Source organism: Petromyzon marinus, unplaced genomic scaffold (assembly GCF_048934315.1).
Source record: "Petromyzon marinus isolate PM22_M1 ecotype Great Lakes invasive population unplaced genomic scaffold, UKy_Petmar_22M1.pri1.0 PM_Scaffold_29, whole genome shotgun sequence".
Lineage (NCBI taxonomy): Eukaryota > Metazoa > Chordata > Hyperoartia > Petromyzontiformes > Petromyzontidae > Petromyzon > Petromyzon marinus.
Window position 1 is genome coordinate 323,431 of NW_027423268.1, and position 8,672 is coordinate 332,102.

Sequence of the window (8,672 nt, forward strand, 5' to 3'; positions counted from 1 at the left end):
TCTGTGAGTCACTTAGAACTGCTTTGCCGTTACTTATTGCCAATTATGGACTCGGACTATTGTCCTATCATCTCGATCGGGACAGTTTTCCCACCTCTCCAAAAATATTGTTTATTCCGTTACAAGTCCTCAAGCAATAAATAAAGAATATATTTATCTTTTTTACTAGATCAACGAAGTGATATAGTTCATGGTGTAATGTGTGTAGACTATTGTCCTATCATCTCATAGAGTCCCTGGAACGTAATAATATGCTACACAGTGGCAGTGGAGGGGGTCTCAAAATGCCGATTTATGTTCAATGTGGTGACTCGGGCCCGCCGTACCGTTTTAATGTTCATGCATCCTAATTAGTGCATTCGCGATAAAAATTCCCACAGGAAACATTGGTTACCGACTTTCAGAACTGGTAATTGATGCTGAAAACAATTACCAGTTAACCGATGATCGTTTTAACAACCCTGGTAATTATTGCTGCCGCTGTCACTACTTGCGTGGTTCCATCTCCCTCTCTCTCCCTGTGTGCGTCTGTGTGTGTGTCTCAGCGCTACCACAAGCCGGTGTTCACCGAGGACTCCTACCTGGAGCTGCTGCACAAGCACAAACAGCCACTGGATGTGCAGCAGAGCAGCGCCGCCCGGCTCCTGTACGCCTGGCGCGACCGCACGGCACGCGCCGAGGACGAGAGCACGGGGTGAGAGCGCACGCGGCGCTGAAATAGCCGTGTACTGCACTGCATAGCATAGTGCAGCAAAGCACGGGACTTTCCAACAGCGTAGAATAACACAGCAAACGGAACAACACCACAGTGTTCAAAATTTTTAACTTGATTTATCAGAATATTTATTTAGACTGGAGGAATCCGATGAGCTATGAACTCTTTATCACAGATGTCCAGAGTAGCGACAAATGTATGAATATAAAGTATATAAGTACAAATTGCATAATTACATTAATTACTGTAGATTTTTTAACACTCAATGCACTTTAGGGCAAGGCAGCAAAACAACAACAAAAACGATCCAAGACCGCACCAAAACAACACACAGTCTAAATTTTGATTTAAAACTTTCGTGACTGCAGTAATTCATATTCTTAGCTCTTTCGGTAAAGTCACGTTGAAGGGAAACAATAAATAATAAAATATTTATAAAACAATAAAAATTATCACGACGTTTCGACCATAACACATTAAAATGGAAATATCGATACACGGGTGTTTATAATATAGCACAGTCAAACACTGGGGTGTACGACGCAGCACTTTTTAATTTACCTGATCGTGATCCTGAACCAGTTGTAGAAACTTCACATTCCAGTGCCGTAGGTCAATGGTTGCGTAGTACGATTACTGTCGCTGTTGTGTTGTTGGGCCTGTACGGCCTGTGTGATTGTTGTTATTGCTGAGATGTGCATTGTGCCCTGGCCTGACCAGTGTGTGTTGTGCTGTTGCTGTCACAGATAAGTCCTCCCAAACCACATGCTCATGAAGATCGCAGAGGAGATGCCTCGGTAAGCCGCGCACGGTTGTGGTGGGGCCGGTGGTGGCAGGGACAGTTGGGATGGTGGTGCGAGTGATACCCATGATGGTATTGACAGCGGTGGTAAGATTCGCCCTCCAGCAACAACGAAGGTCAGAAGAGCGATGCTCACAATAAAGAGCGGAGTGCCGGGCGGCTAAAATGCAGCAAGTTGGCACAGTCACGTGCACAGCTGGTGCATCTGCCCCAGTCATTGCAGTCAGTCAACCCATGGCACCTGGCTCTGTTCCGTGAGCTCCTGTTAACGAGCCTTCGACACTGCACGTGGCTTCGGAGTGCACCTGGCCTGAGACAACCGCCGTGGTGATGTCACCGCCACTTATTGGCATATGGCGCCTGTTCTTGTTGTTGGTAATAGTGGTGGTGGCTGATGATTGTGCTGGTAGTAGTGAGAGTGGTAGTGATAGTGTTGATGGTGGTGCCACTCATAATGTTTTGATGTGGATGGTGATCTGGATGCTGGTGATGATATGGATATGGTGATAGTATGATGGTGATGATGAAGGTTGCATTGTGGTAATAGCATTGGTTAGTATGATCCTGATAATGACCAGGCTATATATACGTACGCCAGACAAGACAGGCTTTACGTACGTATGCCAGCCTGAACACAATATACATACGTACGCCAGGATGAACAGGCTATACATACTCATTGGTTTTTTCGGTAAAGTCACGTATGTAGAAATACAATAAAATTATATTATTTATTGTATTTCTACATACGTGACTTTACCGAAAAAACCAATGAGTAATTGTATGCAGTCACGAAAGCTTTAATACTTTATTAGGCTATACATTCATAGACTTTCCTGAGCTGCCTATACGCACGTACGCCAGAATGAACAATATACGTATGTACACCAGCATGAATAGGATATATGTACGCCATCTTGAACGGATATGCTTTTGCCAGTATCAACGGCTATATGCACCCTAGTCCATGCCATTGCTGTTTGAAGCAAGACAGAGAGGGAGTGCTGGCTTGTTGTAACGTTGTGCTGTTTCTGTGAGATTGTGTTGTTGCTGTGACGTGGTTTTTGCCGTGATGTTGCATTGCTCTGGCGTTGTGTTGTGACGCGTGTCGCTGCTCTAACATGTTGACATCGTCGTTGCCGACGCAGGGAGCTGCAGGGCGTGCTCGCGTGCTGCAATCCGGTGCCGCCCCTCTTGAGGCAGAACGCCAATGAGCTGTGGCAGCTCGTCAAGCAGGCACGCCTCGTCCCGCTCATCAAGGTGAGCGCAGAAGCGGAGGCGGCTCGGTGGAGCAGCGAGGGGTTCATAATGGACAGCCACAGTTGAGATACGGATGAAGGATAGATAGGGCAAGAGAGTCGGAGAACGAGAACAGAGACAAAAGAGTGGGAGACAGAGACTGAAAGTCATAGGGGGAGAGGGATAGCGAGCGGTCAGAGGCAGAATGTTCATAAATAAATATAATCAAACATTTAATATAATCTTGATTTGAAGCTTTCGTGACTGCGGGAATCCATACTCTTTGGTTCTTTCGGTAAAGTCACGTAGGTAGAAAAATATTAGATCACGACGTTTCGATCGCAACACAAGCAATCGTCATCAGGTGGGACAACCACACCAACTGCTGAAGACAGCAGTGGGACAACCACACCAACTGCTGTCTTCAGCAGTTGGTGTGGTTGTCCCACCTGATGACGATTGCTTGTGTTGCGATCGAAACGTCGTAATCTATTGTTTTTCTACCTACCTGACTTTACCGAAAGAACCAAAGAGTATGGATTTAATATAGGTGGTGACTGGGTGGCTCCTGGGGCCAATACTGGGTCAAACACAATGATCCGGCACTGTTTCAATAATAATTTTTTTACTTGTGACACACTGCACATTATTCGCTCACTCGAAGCGAGAGAACAACTCAGAGGCGTGAGGAGGAACCACAGACGAGCGGGAAAGGCTACCAGGCGGTGAGCCTGTGCCAAATTTCCCCCCAAACTTTGTGGTCGTCTATATATGAAGGTGTTATCAACCAATTAATGAGTGTTTACATATGCGAGGGAACCGGAGTTCCTGGAGAAAACCCACACATGCGAGGAGGCAACAGTCGATCCCATACAGAACGAATAGATGAAGTCAACCTTTGCTGTACCCCCTTCTAGCAGGCCATGCTATGACACCTGAAAAGCAACGGGAAGGGAGTTTAACAACATTTGTGTGATCCACCCACCCTTGTTGCCTCCATAGTGCTGGGTTACAGGACTTCGCCACCAACACCACCCGGCTAAGATCCTAGGTTTTGGATCTTGGGAGTTTCAGCCACCCGTGGTTAAACGACGTTCACAAATGTAGCGAGTTGATGGTCACAACCAGGCACAAGTGACTGCAAAAGTAATGACTCGTTGCAGTAAAGGTTGCGTTTGTTTAATAATCTTTGCTGCTGTTCCCGCAGAGCGAAACGCCCATCAAGGCTCCATCGAGAACATTCATCACCTGGACAGAGGTGACCAGAGACCAAAACTCATCACACAAATGCCATCTTTACTTGCGATTATAAACTCGACATCTCATTTTCTCATCCGGCACAGAACTCTTCATTTGTGGTTCTTTTTTTTAATTCCACGTCCCAAAACCGTCGTGACAATGAGGAGCTCAGTTCATGTCCGTCCTTAGAGTGTGAATAATGTTACGATTGTCGTGTAGGTTGACACCCCTGTGTGATTTTGTTGGTTCATTGCCTGACCCTGACAGTACAATCTAGATGTTTCAATCCCCCAAAGGTGACATTAATGGTATCATTTGTATGCCCACCCTAGTGTGGCACTGATTGTTCAATCAATTTTCTTCTGTGTTTTGACAGCGATTGGAAAACCCTCTCTTGTGTCCTCACGATGGCTTATCATTGGACGACAGGCAGCCAATCACAAGGCATGGTACTGAAGGTAGCTCACACTTAGTTGTGCTGGTTATATCGGCAAAGCTCATGATATGGATTATATATTTTTTATTCGTGACCAGTGATGTGTACACCTAGCCTGTCACGAGTAAATTTCATTTTATTGACATGAAAAAATACCGTGCTGTTTTTTAATATCACACTTATAATTTGAGTAGTAATCATACGAATAATTGCCATGTTCTGCGTACAAATTAAACATAATTTAGTGAAATAAATAACAAGTAATGTCCTGACTGCATTTACAGTGGGGCACAAGCAAAATAACAAAATACTTTTCAGTAACATTGTCCTAAAAGTAAAACTTACATAATAGGTGATGTTTTAAGCAATGACCCTTCTTTGGCTGCTGCGTGTATGTGCGTATTATTTCTGTGACTATCTTTGCGTCTATGTCTGTGTTCAATTGCGTGCATTTCCATTCATATGTGTGTGTATTCATTCCTGTATCTCTGTTAACGTGTCTTTATTTGCCTGTCTGCATGCGTACGTTTTGTGTGTCAGCGGTTGCAACAGGTGTGTGGCCCTGTATATTATTGCTTGTGTGTGGGTGTGTGTTCACGTGTGTATTGTTCAGTCTGTATCTCTGTGCATCTTCTGTGCTAGCTTATGTCTGTATGTCACTAGAGAGCGGCTGTGCAGTGGTAGTGTGTAGTGGCACGATCCTGATGGCCTAAGTTCCATTCCCGGTCACGACGAACAGCAGTAGTTTAGCTGGTTAGCGTGCTGCACTATTAACCTGGCGACCCAAGTTCGATTGCTGCTTATGGCCAACACCGGTGACGAATATCTAAACCGGTCCTGGGGCTCCCTTAGATTAATTCAGCCTTAAATGAGTACTCAGTGCGTGTAAAGCATCAGCACTGGGGAGACAAAGGTGGCTGGGTGTAGTGTTGGTCCTCCCATCCCCTTCGTGTTCTGTGCTGACCTTCGTAGATGCTCGCTAACAGCACTTGCCCTAAAAGTCTTTTCAAAGCTATATTGAGGATCTTTGACTTTTGTCTTTGTGTGGTGCAGTGGAGGGAGCACGGAGGGCGGTGCCTGCCACGCGCCCGGTCCTCACCCTGTTTGACGTGAGCCCAACATCCTCACACGACCACAACCAACCCATGTCTCATCTCCCACACCGCTGGCGAAAGCACTTTGTGTGTGATCTCGTGTGCTGTAGCTTTCTGTACCGTGCTGTGTTTGCTGTGTTAGCCATCATGTGCTGGGGCGTTCTGTGTGTTCTCTTGTGTGCTGTCGCATTCTGAGCTGTGCTGAAATTGCTGTCATGTTGCTGTAGTGCGCTGCGATGTGCTGTAGCGCTCTGCGCTCTGCTGTGGTGTGCAGAACAGCGAAGAGCAGCAGAACGAGGCTCGCACTGCTCAGAGCTCCACGTCCCAGATGACGGCAGCGCGTGTCCTGCAGACGTTCGTCAACCCCTTTGGCATGGTGAGACATGGGGAGACAGGGACATGTGGAGGCACAGGGGTAGTTGAGTGGCATTGAGATACATGGACTTTGAGACACGGGAATTACAAGGACACCAAGACAATGCAGCGATACAAGCGACTTAGGGACGTGGGGAACACACAGGAGGCATGGTAAATGAGAGACAGATAGGAGGCATAGAGACACAATATTAGCACAGGGTCACACGTGACACGGGGTCACTTAGGATTTGGATAAAACGGTCTTTATTGACGCACAAATCCTGGAAACATGAAGACGTGGGGACTCGAGGAAGTGATTGAAAATAAAAAGTTCGCTTGTGCATCTGTTCATGTGCTTGTGCTTGCAGTATCTACCATCCAGTGACGGGAAATCTCTGCCATTTCAAGAAAAGAAATTGGATCCTAACTCAAAAGTTTTTGAGGTAACACGTGATTGTTGTGTGCTAACATCTTGCTCACATCTCCATCATCATTATCTCCATCATTCCATTTCACAAACCACTTGTGCGGATGGGTGCTGAGTGAGGAATTTTAGTGGTTTGGTGATTAATGTGGTTATTTGAGTGCATGTTTGAGCAGATGAGTGGGTGAATGAATGGTTGAGTGAGTGCTTGGGTAGGTGAGAGAGTGTAGTTGAGCGCATGAGTGGTTGGATCGTTGAACGAGTACCTGAGTGGCTGAGTAAGTGAATGAGTGTTTAAGTAGTTGACTGAGTGAGTGATGAGAACCCGTTGAGTGCTATCTCATCCGTCTCTGTAGATCTGTAGTCGCTGGAAACTGATGAAAGCGCCAGAGAAACCAAAGAAGAGCTCGGCACAGCCTGCAAAAGCCAAACACGGTGAAGGCACACACACACCATGAACACAGAGACATGCACTAATCCAGCAGTCGCAAACACTTGCACGTGCATGTGCACACACACACACATGCAGACACGTACAGAAGTCGAGGCGTTGCTCACAAACACACGACAAAAAAATCGTTTCACCTTTAACAGACTTGGGGCAAGTGCTGTTAGCAAGCGTCTCTGAAGATCCAGGATTACACGAGGGGTGGGTAGTCAACACCAGGCTCGGCTGCCTTTGTTTCCCCAGCACTGATGATTACACATCGTGCCCGGTACTCATTTAAGGCTCCGTCGACCTCGGGGAGGCCCAGGACTTGATCAAATATTTGCCATTGCTGTTGATCGGAAGCGAAATTGAAATCAGGTCACTGGGTTTGCAGTGCATTAACCAGCACACTACTGCACGCACGCGCCATGAGTGACGGATCCCCGTGTCTGCAGCGGAGAAGAAGATGAAGGTGGAGCGCCCTCAAGAGGAGCCGGTCGTCGTATCGACTGTGCGAGAGCACAATTATCTGAGCCGGTCCTGGGCCTCCCCTAGTTTGACTCGGCCTCAATTGAGTACCTGGTGCGGTGTTTAAAAACATTGCCGCTTGGGAGACAAAGGCGGCCGGGCGTGGTGCTGGCCACCCAACCCCTCGTGTGCCGTTTCGGCTTTCATAGGTGCTCTCTAACAGCACTTGTCCCAACAGTCTGTTAAAGCTCTACGGGGGATCTGTGTTTGTTGTCTGGGTGAGTGCCAGCATGTGAGTGTGACATGTGTGGTCGTATAATATCGAGTTGTGATGTGCGGTTGGTTTGTTGGGTTGTGCCGTCTGTGTGCTTTCGTCCCGCTCGACCGCCTATCTGCCTCTTCTACTCTTGTTTGTCCGCCCACCGTTGAGCGGCTATTCCTGTGCGTGGCCCCGTAGCATCACTCATACCGTTCCTTCCTGGGCATCACCTGCCTCATGCAAATCTCGACGCGCGAAGAGGACTTCATTATCGACACACTGATGCTGCGCGACGACCTGCACATCCTCAACGAGGCCTTCACCAACCCCAACATTGTCAAGGTGAGAGGCACGCGTGCACGTAGACATGCATAAACAAAATAATCGAGTGAGACAGCAAAAGAAGGAGAGAGACATCCCTCTCCCTCGCCGACTTTGTAGCACGACGCCTGGGTCCCTCCAGCTTGCTGCCAATGTATCATTGCACTGCCTGCACACTCGATATGAATGCCATTGGGTGAATGTTTACAACAATAAATTGCACTTGTATTGCACCTAAAGCGTAACAAACATCTCGGGGCGCAGAATTACACGGGGAGAACAGGAGGGAGCAGAATTTTATTTATTTATTTAAAGCTTTCATGACTGCAGGGATTCATATTCTTGGTTCTTTCGGTAAAGTCACCACGTAGAAGGGAAACAATAAAATGATAAAAATATAAAATTCTTGCTGTGGTTTTCACACCTGATGACGATTGCTTGTGTTGCAGTCGAAACGTCGTGAGAATTGTATTGTTTTATATTTGTATTATTTTATTGCTTCCCTTCTACGTGGTGGTGACTTTACCGAAAGGACCAAAGAATAGGAGGGAGCAGGTCGGAGCGAGCAAGGGAAATAGAGAAAGGAAGCAATTAAGGGGGGCTGGCTGCAGCCATGCCTTGTTGACAGCGGCGGCGGCGGCGACGATGGTTACTAGGGACGTTGTAACCATATCTTGAGCACCGGCCACGTGAGAGGCGTGGTGCTTGACGCGGCGACGCAGTGGCGCAGTGATTGCCACGGTGACGTGGTGATTGACGCTGCGGTGTGGCGGGGGCGCAGGTTTTCCACGGAGCGGACTCGGACATTGAGTGGCTGCAACGTGACCTGGGCCTGTACGTGGTGGGCCTGTTCGACACGCACCCAGCGGCGCGCTCCCTCGGCCTCGC

At 47.5% G+C, this 8,672-nt stretch overlaps 1 pseudogene; it reads left to right on the forward strand.

The window, feature by feature from the left end:
- The window catches only part of LOC142923123 (exosome complex component 10-like), a 28,285-nt pseudogene extending 19,632 nt beyond the window's left edge, over positions 1 to 8,653 (forward strand).
- The last annotated feature ends 19 nt before the right edge of the window (positions 8,654 to 8,672 follow it).